The 27,550-nt window shown below is 32.7% G+C and overlaps 2 protein-coding genes across 51 annotated transcripts in view; one reads left to right on the top strand and one right to left on the bottom strand.

The window, feature by feature from the left end:
• The window catches only part of LOC141406160 (uncharacterized), a 402,688-nt gene extending 392,709 nt beyond the window's left edge, over nucleotides 1–9,979 (top strand). Inside the window, exon 2 of the mRNA XM_073991293.1 lies at nucleotides 3,923–9,979. The gene's annotated coding sequence lies outside the window, so the exon portion shown is untranslated. The remainder of the gene's footprint in view (nucleotides 1–3,922) is intronic.
• mrj (DnaJ heat shock protein family (Hsp40) member B6 mrj) overlaps nucleotides 1–27,550 on the bottom strand; it is a 119,409-nt gene that overhangs the window by 15,874 nt on the left and 75,985 nt on the right. The window contains exon 1 of one of the 50 annotated variants that reach the window (XM_073991309.1): nucleotides 19,842–20,357. The exons of 46 other annotated variants lie outside the window; for them this stretch is intronic. The gene's annotated coding sequence lies outside the window, so the exon portion shown is untranslated. Of the gene's footprint in view, nucleotides 1–19,710; nucleotides 20,358–27,550 lie in introns of those variants that run through there. 3 more of the 50 variants (XM_073991305.1, XM_073991340.1, XM_073991333.1) reach the window with 3 other exon arrangements.

Genomic DNA, 27,550 nt, shown 5'->3' on the forward strand with positions numbered 1-27,550 from the left:
ACAAGCTAATTTTGATAGACTCGCCATACCAAAAGAGGAACAACAAGGGAACATAACTGAGAAACAACTGGTGCCAAAATAAAAAGTCAAAGATAAAAGCAAAAGAGAGAATTAAAAGAAATAAAAAATAATAAATAAAAAAATACTTTTTTCTCTCTCTTTAAGACAAAAACAACATATTTAAACTGACTATAAAAAGTCAAAAAATAGTTAGATATAAATTAGTTAAAAATAGTTGGTTTATAACTAGATAAAAGTAATGCAGAGATGGACAATTGTCCACTGCCTAGCTCTCCCCATGTTAAAATAGTTAGTTGGCGTAATGGAAAATAATCGAAAAATAACCACTTGTTGTTATTTTTAAACTACTTATAAACTATTTTTAAACTAATTTAATTCCCCGCAGGGTATCTTCTTGTTGCCACGGCGAATGTTTGTATGTATACTAAAACTTTGGTTTGTTATTTTTATGAACCTAACAAAAGAAGAGGGAAAGAGAAAAAGGTTTTGTTCGCAAGCATTTATTTTTTTTAACCAACAGTTTGGTGGCAGTTTGCTTAAGACTTTTGTTGTGATCAGATCGAAAAGTGTGGAAATAAATCAGTGTTTATGTGTAAATAATGGTGCTTATACATTTTATGAGGAAACAAATTTTGTAATGTAATGCAAAAATCGGAAAAAAGGAGAATCGAAATATTTTATTGGACGAAGAAGCAATTGCACGGTAATACTATTTTATATATTTGAAATATGATGCACCTATCTATTACATTTTATTCCAGATGCCGATTTTCCGATGATTTCAGATGGTTTCTAATTTAACAGCAGAATTTGTTTTATTTCACAATTAACGAGAAGCGTTCATCGAGATTCCTGTATTTTATATTTAAAAGTGTTTTATTTGTTTTCTTCCATTTAAATTCAAGTGTGACGCTAAATTATTACTTTTGCCATAAATTTTTTCATTACGTTTTTCTTTCATTTATTTCTTGTACGATTTATAATTGTGTATGTGCCTAGCGTCTGTTGTTTTGTATATGGCATTCCATACATTTCAATAAAAAAAGAAACCACCACCCACCATTTATAAATGTGTTTGTATTTAACAAAAAAATCAACAAAATAATTGTAAATATGAACATATTTTTATAGATATTTACTTTGATATTTAACAAACCTTATTGTACGAGTATATGATAATTTTTTTTTATCAAAGAATAATTAAAAAATCGATAAACCAGTTTGTTAATATGAAAAATATTTTATCGCTTGAAAAAAAATAAAATTCAACAAAATATTTAGTTAATATGAGAATTACTTCATCAAAATAATTTCTAATGAAAACAACAAATTTTTTATCGACGATTGTCAATATGAACATTACTTTTGTCGGCAAAAAATCAATTAAAAATTAATCAGATTTTTGAATTTTTTTTTTTATCAAATGGTTACAATTTTTTTCTGTGTATATATACTTTCATAAGGGCAAAATGTGTCTCATCGAAATAATGATTTTAGACCCCAAGTATGTTTGGACGAAATCCGTTTCAGACAATTTGAAGTTGATGTAACAATCTAAGTCCGTCTGTCTGACTGCCTGGAGCGCACGATATCTCTCGAAAGGATCAACCGATTCGGTCCAAAATTTGTCTTTGCTAATATTTTTCCAAGATGGGTTATATCGGTCCACTCCTTCAGGTACTTCCCCCACAAAAGTTTGAAAATGTTCGGAAAATTTGGTTCGCACGACAACTCTTGAAGGGAGTAACCAATTCGGGTCATACTTTGCACATCGTGAAACTTCTACCAGACTTAGGTGAGGTTTCAATATGGGCTCAATCGGTCCACTCCTTCTGGTACCTCCCACACAAAATTTCGGAAAAGTTCAGTTTAGGACCTGCTCTGGAATCGTTTTGATTTTTGTTGTTAACAACTTGTATTCACCGCTCCCATACGACGGTACACGTTTCATCTGGGGCAAGTTCCTGAGAACATAGCCTGAATGGTGCATAAAACCCCTATTACACCGTGTGTAGTGGTTGGAGCGCAAGATAACTCTCGAACAGATCTGCCGATTCGGTCCAAAATTTGGCCATCGTGATATTTTGTCCAAACCCAATTTAAGTTCGAAGATAAGCCATATAGGTCCACTCCATCAGGTACCTCCCCCACAAAAGTTCAAAAATGTTCGAACAAATTTGCGCAAGATAACACAAAGTTTTGGATAAATTCACTCTAAGACCTGCTCCCGAATCACTTTGATTTCTGTTGAAGCAACTTACATTCGCTGCCTCAATTACGACGGTAAAAGCTTTTTCAGGGGTAAGTCCATACTTCTTGAGATAACAGCCCGAAAGGTGTAAACACCCCTATTAGGCCGGGGCGATTTGTACGGAAGGAAAAAACCTTAATGGGCCCTTTGCGTTTCTTATTCCTAGGATTGAACTGAGCAAAAAAGTCTACTAGACCATAGGTCTATCGTGAAAATCGAGCCTCCCGATTTTGACTTTAAGTTTTTGATCCACGTTTTTTGGACATTTTGGCATATAACAGCCAAACCATTGAGATTTCCGATCGAACACAATGACAACAATTGTAGCCAAGACAGTAGTTAAGAACTCTCTAATACATCGCAAAAGCATTGGAACGCTCCTTCAGGCGGTTTTGGCCTTGAGAATGTGCAAACTTTTCGAAAAATGTCGATAAATGACACTGTGCTACAAAAGTTGACCAGAAAAATATTTAAGCGATCTGATGCAAAATTATATCGTGTTGGGATCCATGGACAACGACAAGGCCTTTAGTTCGTTTGTATCACTTCGTTTTAATTTTTTATAACGGTAAAAGTAGTGAAAATCTAAGTTTCTTACATTTTCAAATTTAAACGGACATATCGCTCATTTACTCAAAGAGTGACGCATTTCAAAAAATCGACTTTCGAGAAAAACGCGTTTTAAGTTGACGATTGAAATTTGACTTCCCAACTTAAAAAGATTATTACACAAAAACTAAAATAACTACTGGGACCATATTTTGCAAAGAGATAGCCAGATATCAGTGCTAAATTTCTGTGCAAGATCAAGCATAATTTGAAGTGATTTAGTGCTTCACAAACTCAAAAAACTTTTGTGTTGAACTATACGAAACTTTTAGTAAATGAGATGTAACTCGACGAGTTTTAGAGATATCAGTATGAAAATTTGACACAAGATAAAGTAGAAGTCGTAAACAAAATAGAAATTGCTAACTCAGAAAACGAATTTTTTGAGTTATGCCACTCTTTGAGTAAATGAGCGATATCATCTTTTTCTCACAACGGATTTCTATTGGTCCTTCTTCCTTTTAAAGGGGTGAATAATATCGAAAATGAGCTCCACATACAAATTTTTCCAAAATGTACGGAAACGGAAAAATGGCAGAAACGTCAAAAAAACTGGAACAAATTTCAAAGTCGGCGAATCAACCAATCAGAAGCCGGCAAACATGTTGCACATTTTTGCTCGCCCAAATTTGTGAACATTTTGCAACTTTTTTGGTGTACGGGAACGCATTTTTACACAATGTATTAAATGTGTAAAAACTTTTTAGTTCTGGAACGAAGCTAATATTTCTTTCACACTTAAATATAGACTAAGCGGACCACTCCTTCGGATACCTTCCACACACAATTTCGAAATTTTTAGCAAATGTACAGTTTATTGACATGAATAGGACCGTTTTGATGAAACAGTATAGTTCTTCTTATCGATTGTAAATGTTTCGAAAATTCTATCAGAAAATTAATAAAAATTTTGTCTTATGCAGTTTTCTGTGAAACCATCAGTATTTATACTAACGAGTGTACATACACTTTATAACGTATGATTTAGTCCAAAAAGGCACCTCGTAATATTTTTGCCAAGTTAAGAACAAATTCTAACAGCCTGTTTTCGTAAAAAGTTTTTGCCCATTCGTTCGTCGATTTCATGAACGAAGACACAATTTGGTTTTCATAGCGGTTGACATTTGTATTCGTGTGACAAACAAATGAAAGCTTTTTATTTTCGTAATTTTTTTGGTTTTCGTAACGAAATCAGACGAACGGATACGTCAAAAATAAACGAATGGAAAAGACCCATCGTTTTGAATGAAAATTAAATAATTAGAGTAATAAATGGCACAAAACACACGAAAACTGGAAGGGAATGCAATTTTATTTATTTCCATAGAAGCACACGCGTATATGTACATCAGTTTCTTCATATTATCACAATTATTTTTGGACAAATTTGATTAAATTTTTTCTTATTTTTTGTTTTTCATCTGTTTATCGGGGTTGCCATCAAGTAACACATTTTACGTGCATATGCCTATGCAAAATTCACAAAATAAGTATCATGGAAACCCTGAAATATAAAAGCTTTTATGAAATAGACGAAAGCTTTCAGATAAAAACGAATGGTTCGTAAAATTTTACAAGAACCAAATTTTTAACGTATACGTTTTAGTACAAACGGTTCGTGTGACAGGCAAGCATTTTTACAAAAACACCCTGTAAGTTCGACCACTTCGCCGTGTACCTCCTCCCAAAATTGAAAAATATTTTTCGTGCTTTAAATCGATCTGCTTAACTGACACTATAATTAAGGAAACTGACGTTAAAATCTAAGAAGATATTTCTAGGGCCTGTAATTTTTCCGACTTATTCCAAACAAGGACAAATGCCAAAGTTTTATATATACAAATTTTGTAGCGAATTATTTCCATGTAATTTTATTGTAATGGGGGGTGTTATTTAAGTGAGCGGTAGTGTATATAGCCATATCGATAAAAATAGATTAATAAAATCCTACGTTTATCATATGTACAAAATCATAAATTTATATGAAAAATGCTGTCTAGTGTTATAACTTTATTGCGGCGCTTTATGCACGTGTATCAAAGAAAATATTAAATCATAGCTGATTTTATGAAAGAAACGAAGAGTTTGTTGACATCGCCATTACGAAAACGCCAATTTCCAGTAAGTAAGTTCATCAATGAATGTGCATTGAGAGATTATTGTTGTTTTTTACTGCTGATGTTACATATCATATCAACAATTATTAATGAACAAAATAAAGATAATTTCGCTTTAATTTTGTCGTCGTTATAAAGACAAACAGCAACAAAACTGCAGAGTAATAAGGCAAGCAAACTGACAGTCATGAAAAAAAAATGTTAATTGGTGCAGTTGCAAAACATAAATGTTTATGTTAATTTCAAACTGTCGATACTATGATGTAGTCGACTTTCGTAGCTAGTCCATGTTTGTTTAATTAACGCACAGTTGCCACTTTCTTTTGCTGCCACTGCCACTTTTACTCTTCGGCCCAAAAGTAAAAGATGAAAAAAAAACAAACATAGCAGCATTAAGAAAACAGGTACCAGTGACAAGAAATTCAAACAAAACTCTTGACAAGCAGACACTTTTTGTAGACTACACTCAAACGAACAGGAACTAAATCCAAATAATCCCATATTCGGTGTAGACAGACATTGTCAGGATGAACAAAATGATGACCAGACAAACAATGGCATAGGTAGCACTACCGCACCTCAATTCTTGTCCATACACCACATCTAGCTGGGTAAGATTATTCAATTTTGTTATGTCCGACAACGACTAAAACAGGTGACTTACTTTTAATAATTAGACTTTTAGTACAACAACACCATTACATTTTTAGTTGAGTTGGAAAGTTAATATCAACAGAGGAGAATGAAGAAACGGAAGCACATTGATAACAAAAAGATGCAAAACAATTGAAAAAATCCCTGATGATGACTACCCAAGATAGTCGAAATATCGGAAATGAAATAAAAACAAAAAAAATCGAAAATGTTCTAAAATACTTACACTCCGTTTCATTTCAATAGCACATTTCAAATTTTTATTTGTTACTTCATTTTATTTGACATTCGTCGAATATCCTGGGATATGTTTGTATATCTTGTTTTGTACACTTATGAAGTATATTTCAACAAAAAGTGCTGCATCTATAAAGTTCCGTTATATATTTTTTTTTAAATTTTCTTTCAAAAAACCCAAAATTTCTGCAGTTTGAAGTTATTCACCGAAATAGCACATTCTTCAATAATTTGAGTACGACGGACTGTTTCTTGTTAGATTTATAAAGAACTAATGAAACACGAATGATAGAAAAGAGATTGTGCAAAATAAACTTGAACATCTACTGAAATTTGGGTACAGTTCTTCGTGACACTTCAAATTCCTATGACTCCTATTCCATAATGCTGATGTTGGCATTAAAATAATTTGATCGTTAAAATATCAGGTGATTTTGCTTAAATTTTTTTCAAATATTATTTTTGGTAAAAATATAAGCATATCTTGACTATAAGTTTTGATATATAAATGATTATAATTTTGTTTTTAAAATATTATTTTTGAGAATTTACAAAATGTGAAAAAAAGTGGCGAAGCCATGCCCATGGGGCAGCTTCGCCATCGATACGGAACATTATGCAACGCACTCTAAAACTGCAACTTACCAACTTCTTCCTTAAATATCAACATTATGCGAAAAAGGAACATGTTTTCTATTGCATAATCAAAAATGATTCTAAAATTCACAAAAGAACCAGATTGTAGTACTTAATTGAACTAGGTACCTTGAATTTATGTACAAAAATCATGATATTACTAAAACAAGATACGTTTAGTATGGTACATTATAGTATGGTACATCTATGGAAAAAATAATTTAAGTTAAATATGACAAATTTCTAACAATAACCCACCACACCCCTATCATGGCGTAGGCGCCCCAGCCCTTACATATTTCATAATATTAATATGACATTTGTAATTGCTTTTTTCATGCGAATTATTGGGATTTATATTTCTCACTAGTTGTCTTCTAACGGTATAAAATATGTTTTTGATATCACAAAAGGTAAAGAAGATATCACAAAACATACCTACCAAAACTTTTTTTACCAATACCCTGTGACACAAATGCCAACTTTTGGGAGATAATAGATCTTCATTAAACTCAAAAAATATTCCTACAGAGAATTGTGGTACAGGTCCACGCCTTGATATAGATCCCGTAGAACGATACCGTCCAATTTTCGGTATGTTTAAAATTTCGCTCAAATCATCCAACCGGAATGGCTGAAATCTGTGTTCAATATAAACCCTTTCTGCACTTTTTAGTAATAAAAACTTGTATTTTACAGTTTTTTTGGAGACACATCCCTGCATTAATTTTCCTGTTTCCACGCATATCATGAGAACCATAGCGCGGACTTTTTCATTTTGTATTTTCTTATCTGTAATGCTGTGGTCAATTCCAAGTGATATCTGATTTTATATGACCCGAAGTTTTATATGAGTCAAACTTAAAAAAGTTTCCTTCCCAAATATTTCACAAAAATTTATATAAAACCAAAAGTTGCTGGTAAGAATTTATGACCTTAATCTAGACATGATACATAAAAAATTAAAGAAAGAAATAAATCTAAACTCGAGTAATTTCCATCCTAAAACCTATTTAAATCGAAGAAATTAATAGAAATGGACCTAACATTTATTTAGCCCGAAACGTCTAAATTAAAATCACTCATTGGTTACAAAGCTATTTAATTTAATTAAAAACCATTACGATATATAAAAAATATAAAATATTCCGCAATTATATATTCTATCGAAATTTTGCAGCTAAAACTGGTCATAATTAACATTGTAAAAATATATGTTTCAAATGTACCGTTATTACGGTCTGCCATCAAGTACAGCCAACACTCTAGTTCAATACTGTACTAACGTTTTATAGTTTCTTTCAAGTCTATTTTTGATTTTCTGGACTTCTATAGCTAGAGCTATATCCAAATCTATATCGGTTCTCACCAAAAGCAATAGCGTTCTTCCTTTTAACTTCCCCAATTTTCAGACGATTTGTACAACAAACGCGAACGGACATGCAGAACTCGGCTCAGAAAGTTATTTTATGTACATGGCTATATCCCTAAAAAGAAATATGTATCTCATTTCCTTACGCATGTTACATACAAATGCACATAGATATTATATGCTTTACCACAGTGTGGTGTAGGGCAGAGATTATCACTAAGCCACTTGTCTCTATAAGCCACTTGAGAACAATTGTTTTTGGGTCTTATGCGTTTTAATACAAATGTTTCCTTGCACTCAAGTATTTTTTCCACCACCACAAAAAAACTCTTGCGTCGCTTCACTGCCGTTGCTTGTGCGAAAAGAATAAAATAAGAGTCCATCGTATTTTGCACTGTATACAAAACTTGCAAGTGCTATCTAATCGTAGATATTTTGTCAAGTGGCTCAACTAGTGAAAGCACATACAAAACTACAAACAGTACAAATCTTTTTTGTGATCTTTGCTCTCACTCTCTCGGTGAGCATTAGATAATCGATTGGTTAATATAATTGAGTGCACAAAACGACTTGGCAAAGCATATGCGATTGCCTAAAAGTATCCATTTTTAGATAACTAATTTTTTGAGTGGCAAGTGATACTCATACTTATTTTTTAAGTGCAAGGAATGCTTATAATTGTTTTTGGCAAGTGGTTCATGAGTGTCGAAATCAGCTACCACCGGTTGGGCTTTAAATCAATCACATTTGTAAGTTATCACACGCATGCAAGAGAGTTTTGCTATTAGAATTTACAACATAATGGTGCGATCGTGGTGCAATAGTACCCACCTTGCAAATCTTGCAATTCCAAGGTCAGCCAACATAAAAATTTTAACGGTGGCAAAATACCCCTCAGTGTAATGTTAGAGACACTTCCTGAGTATTTCAGCCATATAAAATTTCTCTACAAGTGTTGTCGTAAGACATGCCGTTCGGACTCGGAGTAAACAGTAAAAATCTTTGAGTTTACTATGAATCGGGTGGCACTCATGGAAGATATTTATATTTTTATTATTATTTTCACTTTTTTGAAGTTATTTCTTTGTTATAGGTCAATTTTTAATTAACAGTATAGTCTCGATAATCCGGACAACGGTAATACGGTAATCCGGACACTTAAAATAGTTACACTGTAGACACTGTAATCCGGACACAAGGAAATTGTCTTACCTCAATAATCCGGACACTCATTATTTTTCTTCTACTTTCAGTTACTTTTATTATTTTTGCAGTAGTAATTTTGTTTTTTTTTTTTGTATTGATATTTGTGAGCACAAATTATTCCTATTGTTTAAGCTGCGTTCGAAGAGGGGTCTGAGTATACACAGTCTTACAAAAGTATACATACATAAATATCGGGTTTTAGGATAAGTAATGATATTTATGAAACTTGGAGTACACAGTTTTATTTCTTCTCACTAATAAACAATATTATCCCTTTGAACCCCGAATTTTTTTCCGTAGGGATAAAAATATTTTTCATATTAATTACGATTAATAGTCGCAAAAATAAGTCATTTATGCAAAAAATTCTTATCAATTCCTTGTGGTTTGGGGGGTGCCAAATATTGCCTGTGGGCAACATCGGGCCATTGCGGTTATAAAAATTAACAAAGTCTGTTTCTTAAGTCTTTTTATTATCGTTATATTTTTCATTATTCATGATGTGAAAAAGCATAATGTGATGAGTTTGTTTAGTTCTAGAAGAAAATTGATGGAAAATTGGTCTTTATTTATCATATATAGTTCACAAATTATCCAATTTTAACGTATATGGTAGTGTTCATATAACCTGAAATGCTCATATTGAGATTTTTCAGAGTAGAAGCGTTTGAAAAATATTTTCTCTTGTGTATGCACACTCTAAACCTGATAATATTGACCTTCATCCAATATATAAAATTATCATCATCGATATTCGAACAGACATTCGCTTGGTATCATACAAATTCCTAACATGTAATATGTACATTCACCAAAAACTGTGTCAATCTCCTCTTGATTTAAGTCAAATCTTCAAATAACAATATAAATACAACATTTTTCACAATCCCGAATGTCCCAATTACCCTTTGTATTTCATTGAATACAACTAACCAGAATTTTCGACTTCCACTAATGTAACCAATTTATTACCACAATGGCCCAACGTTGCCCACAGGCAATTTCTAAATTTCAAAAATTTGTAACTACTAATTGGAACTGTAAATTGTATGTGTGCTTTTTATTTTGCTAGACCAACATCTCAGTAAGATTTTTCAAAAAAATTTGGCTGCAATTATTCAATTCGTTTGACATTTAACGGCATTTTATAAAATCCCTAAAATATTTCATGTCCAAATTTGTACTCGACTACTTATACTTAAACAAGCATAACTTCGCCAATCTAGCTATTTATTTAAAAGTAATTTCCATTTTTTTATTCTTCTGAAATCAATCTCCCGACACATACTTTGTATTTATAATTATCTCAAACGGTGTGGGAAATACGCATACACAAACATGCAAAATTGCCCACAGGCAACATCGGGCCACAAAGGGTTAAATATAACAAAAGTATATTTTATAATATAAATAGCGGTAAATTTTTCAAAAACCAAAAAGTGATAGTTACAAATGTTTACGTACGCCCCAAGGAAATATGAGTATTATCGTACAATTTATGGAATTAGCAGCAAAATGTATACATTTCATTGTTTTGGCGAATGTCTCTGGGTATCTGAGATATTTTGTAGAAAAGTAAAACTATATTTGGGGGTTAAATGCCGTTATGTAATGCCAGACTTCTTGTATAGTTCGTTAAACCGGACCCTCGCTGATTTTTTTCCTTTTTTACACACAGGAAAATGTATGTTAGAAATATGTTTGGATCCAAACAAATATATGTTTGGGACCGGTTGCAAACAAATATATGTTTGCAACATTTTGTAACATATCTCAATGTTTGGGTAAAACATATTTTTTTATGTTAGAACATTTTTTTCATGGGTGGAGAGAGGATGTTTGTCAACGAGAGTAATAATAGTGCTCTCGCGGCTGTGGAATGCTGTTTTATAATGAAGAGTTGTGTGTATTGTATAATAGAAGACGTAGAAGCGAAGAAGGGGGCTTTGGTGGCATGTATGCGACAAACACGTGCGTTTCTTGTTTTGTTGTTGTTAACCAACTAAGCAGGCGAAGAAGAAAAGAAGAAATTATATGAATTATATTTTTTTTCTTCAGTGTTTTAGATGCCTTTGTAGAGTCAAGACGGTAAAGTGCGTGAATAAATCAGTGTTTTGTGTTTTCTTCAAGAAATTGTGCTTTTTAGTAAATTAAATGCCAAATACATTTTATAATTGAATCGGAAAGTTGAATGGAATTATATTGTTGGATAAGGAAGAAATCGCATTTAATATTGGTAATTACATACATACTTACAGTATCGGCCAAAACTAAAGCACCCCCTCAGTACATTTTTTTTAAATGATAATTTTTTTAAGAAAACAAAGTAATACATTTATTTTGTATGTTTCTTTTTATTTATTTATATCTTTATTATTGGAAAACACAATAATAAGCAATTCAGAATTTAATAAACAAAAGTTAAAATTCAAATAACATTGTAGGTCGCAAACATAAGCGGACAAAACTAAAGCACCCCCCCCCCCCCAATTTGAGGTACAATAAAAGCTATTGAAATCAATATTTCGTTGCGTATCCTCTATTCTGGATGATGCAATCACATCTTTTAGGCATAGAGGATACTAAATTATTAATTATTGCAGGTGAAATAATTGATTTTCGGAAAATTTAACTTAAATCCCCAAAATACTGAAAATGGGAAGTTACCGTTATATGGGAGCTGTACCCAAACGTGGACCCAGGTTCACGATTTTTGGTGGGTATGTTTAGTGACCACTAGGAACCCTAAGTACCAAATTACAGCTAATTTAGTAGGAAAATGTGGCTTAAATATCCAAAATACCGAAGATCGGAAGGTACCGCTATAAGGGGGCTATACCAAAACCATTAGCCGATATTGTTCATATTCATCCAAAAATGATGCTACAGCATCCTCTGGTCAAATACAAAATCGCTTAGTTTTAAAAATTAGCAAAAGAACGATTCACAGAAGAACGGTAGACGCCGACTTATTCAGCCGACGACAAGCAAAAAAACCCTTCCGCCTCCATGTTTTACAGTGTATTTGCAATATTTAGGATGTAACGGTTGCCAATTTGGCCCACGCCTTTTACCATCTGACTACTTTAAATTAATCATAGAGTCATCGGAAAACCGCACAGTCCTCGATTTTTTCTACTCCAGTTCAAATGGGTCTTCCAGTCGGGCTCCTTCATTTTTAGTCGATATGCAAGGTTTTTTTTTGCTGACTGAATAAGCCGGCGTCTGCAGTTCTTCTGTGAATCGTTCTTTTGCTAATTTTTAAACCTAAGCTATTTAGTATTTGACTAGAGGATGCTGTAGCATCATTTTTGGATGAATATGAACAATATCGGCTAATGTTTTGGTGTAGCCCCCTTATAGCATTACCTTCCGATCTTCGGTATTTTGGGTATTTAAGCCACACTTTCCTACTAAATTAGCTGTAATTTGGTACTTAGCGTTCCCAGTGGTCACAAAACATATCCACAAACAATCGTGGACCTGGGTTCACGTTTGGGTATAGCCCCCATATAGCGGTAACTTCCGATTTTCAGTATTTTGAGGATTTGAGCTAAATTTTCCGAAAATCAATTATTTTGCCCGTAATAATTTAGTATAATCTATGCCTAAAAGATGTGCTTGTGTCATCCAGAATAGAGTATACGCAACAAAATATTGATTTCAATAGTTTTTGTTGTACCTCAACTTGGGGGGTGCTTTAGTTTTGTCCGCTTATATTTGCAACCCAAAATGTTTTTTGAATTTTAACTTTTGTTTATTAAATTCTGAATTGCTTATTATTGTGTTTTCCAATAATAAAGATATAAATAAATAAATAGAAACATACAAAATAAATGTATTACTTTGTTTTCTTAAAAAAATTATCATTTAAAAAAAATGTACTGAGAGGGTGCTTTAGTTTTGGCCGATACTGTATGTACGAGGGCGGTTCGGAAACTTCTTAGCCTATCAATGAAAGAGAATAGTTAGTTTTTCAAAAATATTTTTATTTTTCAATATAATCTCCTGAAACTTTAATACACTTAGTCCAACGCTTTTCTAGCAATTCTATCCCTTGATTAAAATAGTTTTCCTCAAACTTCAAAATAGTGGTTTACAACTGTAATTGTATCTTCATTTGAGGTAAAACGCTTGCCAGCAAGTAAAAGTCACTGGGAGCTAAATCAGGAGAATAAGGAGGGTGGTCAAGCAACTCGTACTTTAATTCGTTGATTTTAGCCATTGTTAAAACACTCTTGTGCGCTAGTGCGTTGTCTTGATGAAAAAATTATTTTTTTGTGTTGTAAGCCAGGACGTTTTTCTCGAATTTGTACATTTAATTGATCCAAAAGGTTGCAATAGTACTCTGAATTTATTGTTTTACCCTTTTGCAGATAGTCAATCAATAAAATACCTTTGAAGTCCCAAAAAACCGTTGCCATAGCCTTACCAGCCGATTGATTTGTTTTTGCCTTCTTTGGGGCACTTCCTCCAGCTTCAGTCCATTGTTTGGATTGTTCTTTTGTCTCTGGAGTATAGTGGTGGATCCATGTCTCATCAACAGTTATGAAACGACGCTTAAAATCCATTTTATTTCGCTTAAAACGATCCAAACAAGCTTGAGAAATGTTCATTCTTATGCGTTTTTGATCGACTGTTAGCAAATGCGGCACCCATCTTGCAGAAAGCTTTTTCATCTGTAGTTCTTCATGCAAAATTAAATGGACTCGATCATTTGAGATGCCCATGATATTAGCAATTTCACGCACTTTTATTCGTCGATCATTTAATACCATATCATGCACTTTGGCTACAATTTCTGTTGTTGTTGCTGTTTTTGGACGTCCACTACGTGGTTCATCTTCAATGCTTGTACGAACACCTTAAAATTAAGCAACCCAATTTTTTACTGTTGCATATGAAGGAGCACTTTCACCTAACACATTCACCATATCATTATGAATTTCTTGTCCCGATAAACCTTTTTTATGTAAATATTTAATGACAGCACGCATTTTTAATTTTTCCATTGTAAAAAAAATTCGGATGCGTCTTTTTTGAACACCTGTTTCTATATGAAGGAGTTGCCAGATCGAAACAAAATTTAACATGTGTTCATAACAGAGATGGAAGTTTCCAAAACACTTAACTTTTTTCTGTTTATACCGCGCTTTTTGCGCTAGGCTAAAAAGTTTCCGAACTGCCCTCGTATATTTGAAATATGGCATATCCATATTTATTTAATACATTATATAATCATTTGATTCTAGATGCTGATTCCCCGCTGATGATTTCAACTATGAGGACAATTTGTTTTATTTCACAACTAAGGAGAAGTGTTCAACTACGTTTCTATATATTTTTCCTTTTTAAAAGTGTGACTATTTACAAATTATTTCAATCAGTTTTTCTTTTATTAAAGTGTGTTATGTATTTCTTTGGAATTTTGTATGTACCTATGTGTTTGTTGTTCTTTTGCCTTTCAATAAACAACCTCAACATTTGTATGTATACTATAGAGCAGAGACGCGCTGTCTTTGCAAAGAAGTATAGTGAGGGCGCCCACTGAGTTGTTTTTGCATTTGCGTCTCTCTATCACGTACAGTGTACGTGTAAATAAACAAACTATGAATATCATGTGGTTGTTGTTTTTTTCACCAATGCATACACATATGCTGTAGTATTGATGGAAATATTATGGACGACGCTGCTATAGAGATAGCCAGTGAGTTCTTACTGAGAGCAAGTGAGCACACATTTCAAAGTGTTTTACATTGAATTTTACGCTCTTTTGCTCTCAGTAAGCGCCCACTTGTGAATGTGTGTTTTTTGTGCCTTTTGAGTTTGTACTTTTTTGCACCCTAACATATAAAATGTTTGCACCCAAACATAAAATTGTTTCCACCCAAACATATATATCTTTGCACTCAAACATAAATATCTTTGCACACAAATATATATGTTTGCACCCAAACATATATTTGTTTGCAGACCCAAACATATATTATGTTTGGGACTGTTGCAAACATATATATGTTTGCTGCAAAATATGTTTGGGACATATGTTAGAGTGGCCGTTTTTTTGCGTGTAGGTATTTTACTTTATAAAAACTACAATATTAGTGTCAGATTGCAGATCATGAGGTCCTAGAAAGCTTTGAAGTTGTCCTTGTGCATAATATACCTTCCTGGGTGTCGATAAATGCACGTTTTTCTCAGGAAGTTAATAGATTCTGCGGAATTCTTGGCGCAAATTACATACAGAATGCCCTGAATTGTCTTCTAATATGGTCTAATATAATCATTGGACAACAATTGAATCAGAAATGTGAAATATTCTGTTACAAACCTGCTCCCAAAGCTACCAAAGCATCATAATATAAGTAATACCAAAAAGCATGAAATTTGCACTGTGAACAACGTCGTTTTCGTATAATGGTCATTACCGTCAATATAGGGGGAAAAGTTTCGGATATTTGTATATTTCTGATTCAATTGGTGTTCAAGGATTATAATAGACCATATTACAAGGCAATTCAAGGTCTTCTTTGTAAGACTGTGGACATACATAAAACAATGCGAAGTGCTGAGTACGATTTGTTTGCAATTTCCTTAAAAAGCCAAGAACGCAATAACTTTGTACAGAGTTTTAAGGTTCTAATTAGCGATAGCTTGGTTTAGTTTGTGAAGAAAAGCGCCCGAATGAGTCTTCTACCCAAGCCTTTATACAAAATTACATGAAAATGTGATAGAGGTGTTTGTGTTGCAGACCAATCTGCATTTACTTGGAAAGAACGCCAGCAGGTCATAAGTTTGGTAAGGAACGAGTAACTCTCTAAACATACAAATCTGCAAAAGGCCCAAAACTTTTAAAAGTGTTAATTTGCCGATTTACTATTCTAGCAGACGAAATGCCTGGCTGAAGCTTATAAATGTGGTTCCAAATTTTATTTGGTAAATATTTCAAGGCTAAACAATAATAGATAATAAGAATATTTTCCTTTTTTTTTTGAGAATTTTGCCTTTTTAGGCGAAAGTCATTTTTAGTATTATTTTATTATTATTTTTAGTATTATTTTATTATTTTTATTTTAGTATTATTATCTCGTTGGAAATCGAGCTTTATGATCAATATTTTCCACTAATGCTATTTTTCTTCCGGGTAACAAATCTTGACGTTTAAAGTCATTCGAAAATTAGGTATCTCCAAAGGGACAAGGGATACGTCTCCTATATCAAATCCCGATTCATAATAGCTCAACGATATGGTACATACTTTTTATAGAAGGATATTACGAATATTACAGCACTACTTGTAGATACATTGGTCAGGAAATGTCGCCAACATTAACCAGGAAATCGAAGTGTGCAAGGCGGGAGCTTACCACTGCATCACGGCGTTAACGTTTTCCTAAAAATTACGCCACACTTATCTAAAAAGGGAAGGCTTAAAACTTATTGACAGTAGACACAAGTAAACGATTCCGATGATATCATTGGGGAAAGGTGCACTGAAGTCTGTTCTCAGACTTAAAATAGTCAAAATCCCAACACGGTATTTTTTCAAATTCTAATTTTTGATAACTTATTCATTTCATTTATGTACGAATTCGTCTTATTAATTAAATATAATTATAGAGAAAATTTTTACTTAATTTATAATTTAAACAAAAATATGTATGTATGTCGGTAATCCGGACAATTCGATAATCCGAGATTATACTGTATTACATTTTTGAAGAATATCAATTTGTAATGTATAAATGCTGCGATAGATTGCCATTGCTGTTTTCTACGAAAATCTAATATTGAATACTAATAAAATCTAAATCCCGCTAAATCGTCATTGCCCTGAATATAACTTTTAGTAAAAACATAATGATACTATGTTTATGTCAAAAGTTTTTGTAGCGAGGAATGCACCAAAAAGAATAAAAACATGAAATAATATTGGTAAAATTAAAATTAAGTAATTGTATAAGTTTACTTTTGGTTGAATTGTAAAACAGTTTATTACTTTGTTAACACAAAATATATATAGTTTCGATAATCCGGACACCCGTTAATCCGTACACCCAAATTATTTACCCTATAGACTCTATAATTCGGACATCACACAATTTTTTACCTCAATAATCCGGACACTCATATATTTATACTTCTAAAATGTGCGCTTTGCTTCATTTGACCGTTCTAATTAAGACTTTTGGGCAATAATAAATAATGAGAATAATATACACCCTACATACACATATCTGCAGTGGAATTCTGTAGCTCAGTTTTCGAGTTAAAATTAAAATGCTTATAATTTCTGTAATTAACGAAGTTTTTCGGTAAGATAGCGTTAAGTCCTACCGATATCAAGAGTGCAGTCAATCTTAATTAATTTTTCATAATTTTGTGTTTTAATTTTACCGATTTTTGTCAGTAACTCCAAAAATCAGTTCCCGTATACAAAATTGTTAAAACTTTTCAAATTTATAAAAGGAAAAGTACAAAAAAGCAATACTTTAAGATCTTTGCTATTTTGGAACAGAGCATAATTTTTTTATGTTTAAAGTAAAATTTATGATAAATCATACATTTATTTTTATTAACAATGAATTTTATTATACCAATTAATATGTTGGGTGCCACCGTGGTGCAATGGTATGCACACCCGCCTTGCACGCAGAAGGTCGTGTGTTCGATTACTCGGCCATCCAACATGTTGGCGCCATTTCCTGAGTATTTCAGCCATGTAAAACCTCTCTACAAGTGGTGTCTTAAGACACGCCGTTCGGACTCGGCTATAAACAGTAGGACCCATATCATTGAGCTAATATGAATCGGGATGCATTCATTGATATAAGAGAAGTCTCCCTTGTCCCTTCTGGGATGTTTGTGGAACAATTATTATTATTATTATTATTAATATATTGTTATTATATACTCGTAACAGCTATTTGAGATGATTTAAATATAAAATTATGTGTTTTTTTTTACTACTCGGTACTGCGGAAAATTCGATAATTCGGACACTGCCCAAACACATGGTGTCTGGATTATTGAGATTATACTGTATTCAACAGCAAAAGAAGACATCAGCTTGGTTTACTGGGTCACTTGGTTGGTAATTGAATCATGCTTAGAAATAAATTGGTTGACATATTTACTTTTGCTGATTTGTATGTAATTGTGTCAAGAAAAAGTTTGTGTTCACTTTTGAAGTGTAAATAATTTCTCAATTCCGCATCTTATGTAATTTTCGCCCACCCTATTACATAATTAATGTTTTCATTTTACCTTTTCATCTAATCCTAAATGACAAGCTTCCTCCGGGTTTTGTATTACATTTGCGGTGTTACCGACATTATACACTCATCTTAGCAGCTGAGGTTTTTTTCATATTCTCATCCCTACCTTCATAATGCATGCAGAAAAAAATTATTACATAGGTATGTATATGGACATAACATATACAAAACAATTAAACTTAAAATATATTAGAAGTTATGAGAGGTCATTTCAGTTTAAAAACAATATGAATGTACCACCTAATAATCTTGTCAGAAGATCGTGCTAAAAGATTGCTACTAGCCAAACTGTGGACTACAGCTTATTTGGGGCACAGTGGTAATAAGTTTGGACAAGACGCTATTCAACAAGAAAACAAAACTTGTGGACTCAAATGAAAAGTTACGACTACCAAATAATGCGGCAAATATTTACAACATTTTGCACTTTAATGTTAAAAAATCTCCTCCTTTTTTGGTGAAAACTGTCTGTTTCGAGAAAGATTCTTTAGTTCCCGTCATCTCAGGACCCGCAACATTACTCAAAGGATGTGCGACTTATCAGGCTAACATATTAAATTACAAGAGCTTTGAACGATCGACGATCTCACTTTCAAAAGTATAATTAACTGCACTTTACAAAGAAGTGTCACCTTCTAAACATTTCGCACCGTTAATTAAATGTTTTAAATCAATTTTTCTTAAAAGTTGCCATCAAAAGGCAACGGTGATAGAAAATACTTTTGTGACACTGTTACCATTTCAAATTGGTACGGCATTCATAAAAAGAATTCGAAAACTGAGATCCACGATCTCGATGACTAACACGACAGTCTAGTTTTTGCTTGAGTAATGCCTGTTGTCGACACAGTCGTTTATCTCTATTTGAAGTTTTTTTCTTTGCAGTTTTTTTTTATTCCCCACATCTACTGTATTGTCTTCATCTTTGTCATGGTGTCTTCGTTTACCTCATGAATGAAATGTGATACCTCCAACAACAACAACAGCAATATTCAAAGTGCAAGTGCATTTAACAACGAAGTGAACTCAATAAATATGCACTTATAACAAATGAGTGAAGAGTTATGAAAAACGTGATAAAAGAAAAGCTAAATTAAATTAAGTATAAATATTATGAAATTATATTCACCCTACTCCAATAGGTATACATACGAGGAAATTAATCTAAATAATAGTGTGTTTTAAATGAATCAAACATTTGTTGGTGCTTAATTGGGTAAAACTTTAACGTTAGAAATCCAGGAAAATTTGGGATTCTATAGACTTATTCATTTCATTTATTTCATTTGTGTCTTATCGATAAATCAGTTAGCAGTATCTGATAATTACCGTAGCTTTCATGTCCGTTTTTGAAGATTCTTCAAAATTGCGTTATTAAGTCGAGAATGTCATACATACGTAATATACACACATATAGGTTGACGGTTAACAAAGAAATCGACACGGACTCGTTAACTTACAAACATTTCACTTTTATTCGAAGTATTTCCGTTCTGCTCCTGTTTACAGTTGTTGTGATCGTGATGATTTTCAGAACACAACAATTACCACAATGATATTTCACTTTTCTATACTTATTTACTGCTGTAAAAACTTTCAATTTTTGTTAACACTTTGTCGCATTTAACACACTCTAATCGGATTTCATTTATTTTTATACGACTGATGGAAAAAAGTGGGCAAGCAGCAAGTGGATTTGCAGAATTGCATTTACATTTGTGATAATGACCGACTAGTGCCCGGATCTATGTTGTTGACATTGACGTTTCCGTTCGAAAAAATGTGCTATATATTTTGCGTTTAACACCTTGTGTGCTATTTGATTTGTCATCTATTAACTGTAAATATGCCAATCAGTCCGTCGCGTACTATCACCATGAAGAACATTGACGCACTAAATGATTTATAAAACAAAAACACAATGGACGCTATACACATTCGCGTAGATACGCCTCCGGCAATTGCTCACACAAAACTGAAATATGCTTAATGAGAACATGGATACACTGTTATTTACCTATCTAAGAGTTTTGAAATTTATTTTTACTCTCCCAGTGTACATTTTTTGTTTTGTTTTAACTGAATACTCAAAAGACTAAAAGGTTTATCACAAATGTACGTCAAGAATTGGCTCGCCAAGAAATGTTGAATAATATTGCAGCAGGTCAAGATCGACCAGTTGGCACTCTATAATATTATGCTTAGAACACAATGAAGTTGTTAGTAATATGGGGTGATCCAACTAGAGGTTCCTAACTTTTTTAAAGAAAATAACACACATAATTGTAATTGAATGGGAAATATTTATGATCATTTGAAAGAACATTCTTTGGCATTTATTTTTTAAATTTATGTCTATCAAATGTTGGCCGCGTCTACGTCTTAGACGGTCTGTCCCTAGAGTCCAATTTTCTCTGAATCGCTCCGAAGCCTGAATTGAAACGGGGTTATCCGCATACACTTTAGACTTTACATATCCCCACAGGAAAAAGTCTAACGGCGTGATATCACACGATCTTGGTGGCCAATCGACCGTCTCAAAAGCTGAAATTGTCTGTTCATCGAAGTGTTCTCTTAATAAATCCGTTGATTGATGCCATGTGGGGAAGAAGCGTCGTCTTGTTGAAACCAAAATGTAGCCGAGATCATTTTCAAGCATCAAATAGTCGGCTATCTTGGTTGCCATTGAAGAATTTTGAAGAAATATGGGCTAATGGTTCTACCAGTGGTCAAACCTCTTGAATCTCTAGGTTGCTCTTAACCTAAATGCGGCTACTTTCCTTGTTTACATACCCATTAAACCAGAAACGGGCCTCATAGCTGAACAAAACTTCGCTCGAAACACATTCCTAAAGAAAGCGAATTTTCGTAATAAAGTTGAACGAATTGCAAACATTGTTCAATCGTAATTCTTTCCACGATAAAATGCCAAACAATACTAAACAAAAATAACATGATACCATGACACGACTCACACGTGATCATTCAAAAAAGGCTATTGAAAAAAGTACATCTAGTTGGATCACCCTTTATTTGATAGCCGAAAATAAAACTGAAGCATATATAAAATATAGAGAAAAACTGGACATATTTTCCTTATGTGAACAGGTCTTTCGAGGTAATAAAACATACTGTAGAAACCCGATTATCGATAACAAGGACCATTAATGTTTCCAACTTTTATGAAGGAGATGGAAATCATGGAGAGAAAGGTCTTCCAATAAATAATTTTGGATTATGTTTAAACAACACGTACGTTCTATTTGAGTTCATATCTACCAAGTTTTTGATTAAAAATGTGAGGAAAGGGGTAAATTAAGTATAACTACTTCGATATTATATAATTATCTCATAATATCCATGTTTTTTGACATTCAACCTCGAAGTGAGGACAGCAAAATTATAACTGAAATTGTGCTCTAAGATTAGTAAAAAACCGTACATATATAAAAGTGTGAACCAAAAGGATTCTCCCTCATGCGTTGATAACCTCAAATTATCGTGCCGGCAAAAACAAGCATTTTGTTATCGTTACCCTTTACACGCAGAGAAAAAAATATGTTTGATCCAACAATATTCCAAGAGCAAAATATGTATTGTTAACATATTGTTGGATTCCTTATGTAGTATTGTGAATCCAACAATCGTGTTTGTTAAATCCAAAAATAGTTTGTGTCAACTGAACAATATTTCTCTCTTCTCTTCAAAAACTTTTTTTTCTTCTCTCGCTATTCGATGCCGTGTTGAAGAAACAATTTTGGTGAGTTGTGGTGTTTGTATGACATGCTGCCTTTATCTTTGTTTTTGTGTGTATGTATACGATGAGACTCTTGTTTTTATTTGCTTCTGTTTTGTTTCATTCTTCTTCTTTATTTCATTCTTCTTTCCTTTTCATGTTTGTTATGGTTTTTAATTATTCCTTATGTTGTGGTGGCTGCTTGTGTCTTTTTGTTTGTCTTTGTTGTCAGCTAAAGTAGCAAACCATGTATTGCGTTCATCAATACTCGTAATATTATACGCGATATTTATATCAAAGTTGTGTGGATAGTGTATATGAGAAGTATAAACACTCAAATCAAAAAATTTAGTATCTGGTTTTCAGGACTGACAATATGTTTTGTAAAAAATTTAGATTATGATTGTTCCCACAATCGGTATTGCTAACGATTTTTACAATATTGCGGCAATTCAAAAGTTGTTTTTGTTTTCTATGTTCGGAACAAAAGATGGTATTTTTGGGTTTGGATTACAATGCTTGTACAAAACAAACACATTTTTGGAACCAAAATAGATATTTTTGTTCCAACAAAACGGAAAAATATTTTTTCCTTAAATTCGACGAGTTCTTAGTTTACTGTACTAATTCAAAAACGTATGAGTAACGACATTCAAACTACCTTGTGATACGTATACGCAGTTTTTTCATAGATTGGTACCACTATACATTTTACACAAAATATTATTCAAATTTAAAGGTATCTGACATTTACAACTTTGTCCGTACCTTGTGTTAGTTAAGTTTAGTTTACTTTCAAGAATGCAATTTTAATTTAATATTAAGCGACACAAATAACCGGTTTTTCACTTAACCGAAAATTACGTTTTTGGCGAAAACCGGCTTCGGTTTTCTAACTCAAAACCGGTTAACCGATTTCGGTTTTGGACACCCTGGACCCACCCACTATTTTTTAGATCTGAAATCTTTAAAATAATACATTTTTCAATCAGGTTTTGGTGTTTCCCTATTTTTACCAGTAGATTAGCTCATTCCATTTACAATTACAAATATTGTTACGATATTTACAATATGGTCTAGGTCCTTATTAGGTATTATCTTTATTTCTGGTTGGGGTAAATAATGAAACCAAAACCGCGGAAACGTTTGGATCTGGAATCCGTCATTACCACAACAACTGGGACCTAATTATGAGATTCGATTCGATCGAGAATTTACTCGTGAATAAAATGTCGACACGGAAAGATATTGGTATGATGGGACTCGGTCGAGAAGGAAAAATCGTTGTTATCGATAAATTCGAAAAATAACCGGTAATCGACTGTATGATATCATTAACATTCATAAAGGTAGACCCCAAAAATAATTATTTAACTTAAAACGAAAATAAAAACAAAAACAAAATTATGAATGAAAAGTATTGAATATCTGTTGAATTGTTTGAATAATAAATTGAACAATAATTTCGGAATGAAGTCGTGCTACGAAAATGTACGAAATTATTTATTATTGCAAAATCTTTTTGACATTGTTATAACAGATTGCTGATGCATCTACCTTAATAAATGTACGGTGGTTTGTGTCAAATAGAAATATTAAAAAGCAATTGCAGCTTGGCGCGATATTTTAAGAAAAAAATAAATAAAATGGAACCCTCTGTGCTTTTTTTATTATCATCTTCTGATGAAGAAGATGAAACAAATGTTAATTTAATTAGAACACAAATCCGTACACCAAGTGAACCTTTGTCACCTTTGTCTTTACCAGAAGCTGTGTACTCGTAAGTATGTATTTTGAAGTATGAAATCTAAAAATGTATTAATTTAAATTGTATAAAAATATTTCTTTGTAGATTTTGACAGAGATTCAGGCTGACGAAGGAGGCTTTTAATTATGTCCTTTCGTGTTTGCAATTTCAGGGAACAATTTCATCATCTGTCCACCAACATTGCAGCTGGCAGCAACGCTGTCTCTTTTGGGAAGCGGCGGTTTCCAACACACCGTAGGCAATGATTTCCTCTTAGGTTTGAGCCAGAGTACCACGACAAAAATTGTGAAGCATGTTGTGAATCAATTGGAGCAAAAGCTATGCCCACAACACATCCAATTTTCTCCGGAACAATAGAGTGCTTGCAAGGAGTTATTTTATACCAAATTTGGATTTCCGGGAGGTTCGTATATTAAATTTTCATTTAATATATCATTCGATAACGTAACATTATACTAGTAATTGGATGTGTTGGCGGAACACATTTTGGTCTGCAGAAACCCACAGAAAACGAATATATGTTCTTCAATAGAAAAGGATATCACAGCCTTAACTCAATGATAGTAAGTTTTGTTTATAAAAATTTTGTTTTTGTTACACTTTTACATGGTTATAGATCTGCGACCACGAACATAAAATTTTGGCTATATGCTCCAAATATGGCGGAGCTGCTCACGAATTGTTTGTTTGGAAACATTCAGAACCACGATTGTTGAAAGAGTTATACACCAACAATAATTTTAGAAATGGTTGGCTGTTTGGTATGTTTTATTGTATAAAATTATTAATTCAGTTGTTTTTTATCGGATTCTATTTTTTGCAGGAGATTCCGGTTACCCTCTTGAGCCATGACGCATAACTCCTTATAGGAATGCTGCGGAGGGATCAGATGAGTCAAAATTCAATGAAGTGCCCCCTTCTGCGAGATGCATCATTGAAAGAACAATAGGAATTCTGAAGGCCAGATGAAAAATTCTATGCCATGAAAAAAGAAGTCTGTATACCCCAGAAAAAGTGGCCCAGTTTGGCAATGTATGTACCGCATTGCACAACATATGCATATTATTCAAGGTACAGGGATATACCGACTGAAGAAGTTTTTTATTATTCATTAAAACGACCAAATTGCCAATAAATTGTTTTCTATAAAACGAAAGCAACGACCAATTTGCACATTTCACTTCTTTTTTCTTTTCTTTTCTAAAGTCTCGCAAATATTTTACCGATAAATCGATAATTTTGCTCGATATAGAATGCTATCATACCAAATTCGAGTACTCGCACAGTGCGAAATATGAACACTTTAGCGGAACTTTACTAATAACTTTTAAAGAAAAAGGTGTAGATTCCTAAAATTTTGCACAAATGTTTCTTGTATTAGTGGAGAGTGTGGGACTCAAATTGAGCCACATAGACCCGCGGTTTCCTGTAGCGGTCATGTAACGGTGGCTGCCGTTTTTACGTTTTACATTCATTTTTCAATCGATTTTGATGCAAATTGGTATATTGAGTTTTCAGCGGATAGAAAACTTATGTACAAAATATTTTCAATATAGGTTCGCGTTTTGGAATAGCCCCACATGCCGGGTTCCCTCATACTGGGTATTTTAAGGGTTAAAGACAAAAATTGCAGCCGATTTTGATGCAAATGTAAATTTTAAGATGTTAGCGAATAAAAAACCTCCTCACACAAAAGCTGTCAACATAGGTCCACTTCTGGGTGAAGCCCCACAACCCTACATATCTATTAAGGAGTAAAATGTCAATTTTTTTTGTTTTCATTTGTATCTATAATGTTTATTGGTCCATTCAGCAGGTCTGTACCATTAATTTTGTTAATAATGTCTTTAAGATCAAGTTCAGGTCTGCACTGCATTACAATTTTTAACGTATTTTGGTATTTGTACCGCAGCATCTAAAAATGTTGCACTATATGTAAATCACCAACATTTAGAGGTCAAAACTATTAAAAATTGCGAGATGTTTCTTAATTTTACAGAAATTATCACTGTTAGAATTAGTGACTCCATTTCTTCAAAACACAGTCAACAATGGCGTTCATTGTCGCGTTTACCTTCCACTTTTGGAAAATGCAACTGAATGAAATTCCCGAAGTCTTTTTAGAAAATCTTGAATATCTCCAAAGACCGCGCGATACCGCACCAGTTTTGTAGCTTTGTGAACAGAGGAGAATCCAATATTTCAGATTATATATATCTTAACACGTGAATGTACGTAATTCGCTTTTGAAATGACCACGGAAAATAAAAAATTACAATTTTGAAAACTTCAAAAAATCACTTCTTTCCGACTAAAATTGCACGAAAACAATAAGGGCTTTTTGCATTTTTTTTAAGTGTAAAATATCATAATTATTTTGTAAAATATTATGAAAAATAAATCATGGCATACTGACTTACCATTTGTCCGCGCCACTCCATTTTTTTAATGAATCAAAAATACATTTCTTACAAAAAAAAAAAAAAAATTATTAAACAAAAGTGCAACTTGAAGTGCATTTTTTAGCCGTTTCGTGGAGTAAATCGGCAAACTGAGTATGGACCATTTGCAGTGGAGTACTTAGCTAACGAATTCAATAAAAGTTTAATAAATTTCATTTCTTTGAAAATCCCTTAAAGTTCCACTAAACTTCCCAAATTTCGCACTGTGACTCGGTTCGAAACAACTCGGTATCGAATCTCATAATTAGGCCCTTGCAATGTTATACCACTTTTCGAAATGCCATTTCTTTAATAGGATCGTTATTTTTAAACGTAGAAGTTTGAAATTTTGCAAGAGCATGTATTTTATGTATGAGATTAAATAAAAAACTAATTTTGATTTTTTTTGCATTTACGTCTTCCTGCATTTATGGTGACGATATTCCTTTTTAAAGCATTATTTTGTCGATGTTACAAGTCAAAAGTCTAGTACGTCTTTCGTTAATATTATTTCCAGACGTGGAAAAATATTTCTCACTCGTTTCTGAACTGTATGACTATCCAGCAAACCAAATGTCGGATGTCCGACACATCTGAACAATTTCGGAAGCAATTTAGATTTCCTTCCAATTTCTATACGATTTTTCGAATTGGAATTCGATCAGATTTCTTTGGATTTATTTATTTAGTCCATATAATAATGCAAAAGCCTCCAAGGCCAATAATTAGTATTAACAGTATTCTATATTAAATTCCAAGTAGAAATTACTTATAAACTCAATTTATAAAAATTCGTTGACTTTAATTGTAATTGGCTCCCCAGCCATAACAAAAAAGAAAAATACAGCAAACAATGGCTAAAAGCAACAAACATTTTCTCGGTACAATAAGCCAGGTAGACGTCAAGTTGCAGTAGTGCAACCAAACACGACAGAAGTCATTAGATACCATAGAATTTACCCAAAGCAGTGTTATAATATTAAAATGTCAACATAGCTAATGTCATGCAAGACAAAAAAAATTAATAATAATATTAATAATAATAACAATAATAATAATAATAATAATAATAATAATAATAATAATAATAATAATAATAATAATAATAATAATAATAATAATAATAATAATAATAATAATAATAATAATAATAATAATAATAATAATATAGTAAAAGCAAAAGATCGAAAAAAAAAACATTTATAGGAAGTTAGTCTATATTAA

Source organism: Musca autumnalis, unplaced genomic scaffold (genome assembly GCF_047663935.1).
Source record: "Musca autumnalis isolate F117 unplaced genomic scaffold, ASM4766393v1 scaffold_5, whole genome shotgun sequence".
Classification (NCBI taxonomy): Eukaryota; Metazoa; Arthropoda; class Insecta; order Diptera; family Muscidae; genus Musca; species Musca autumnalis.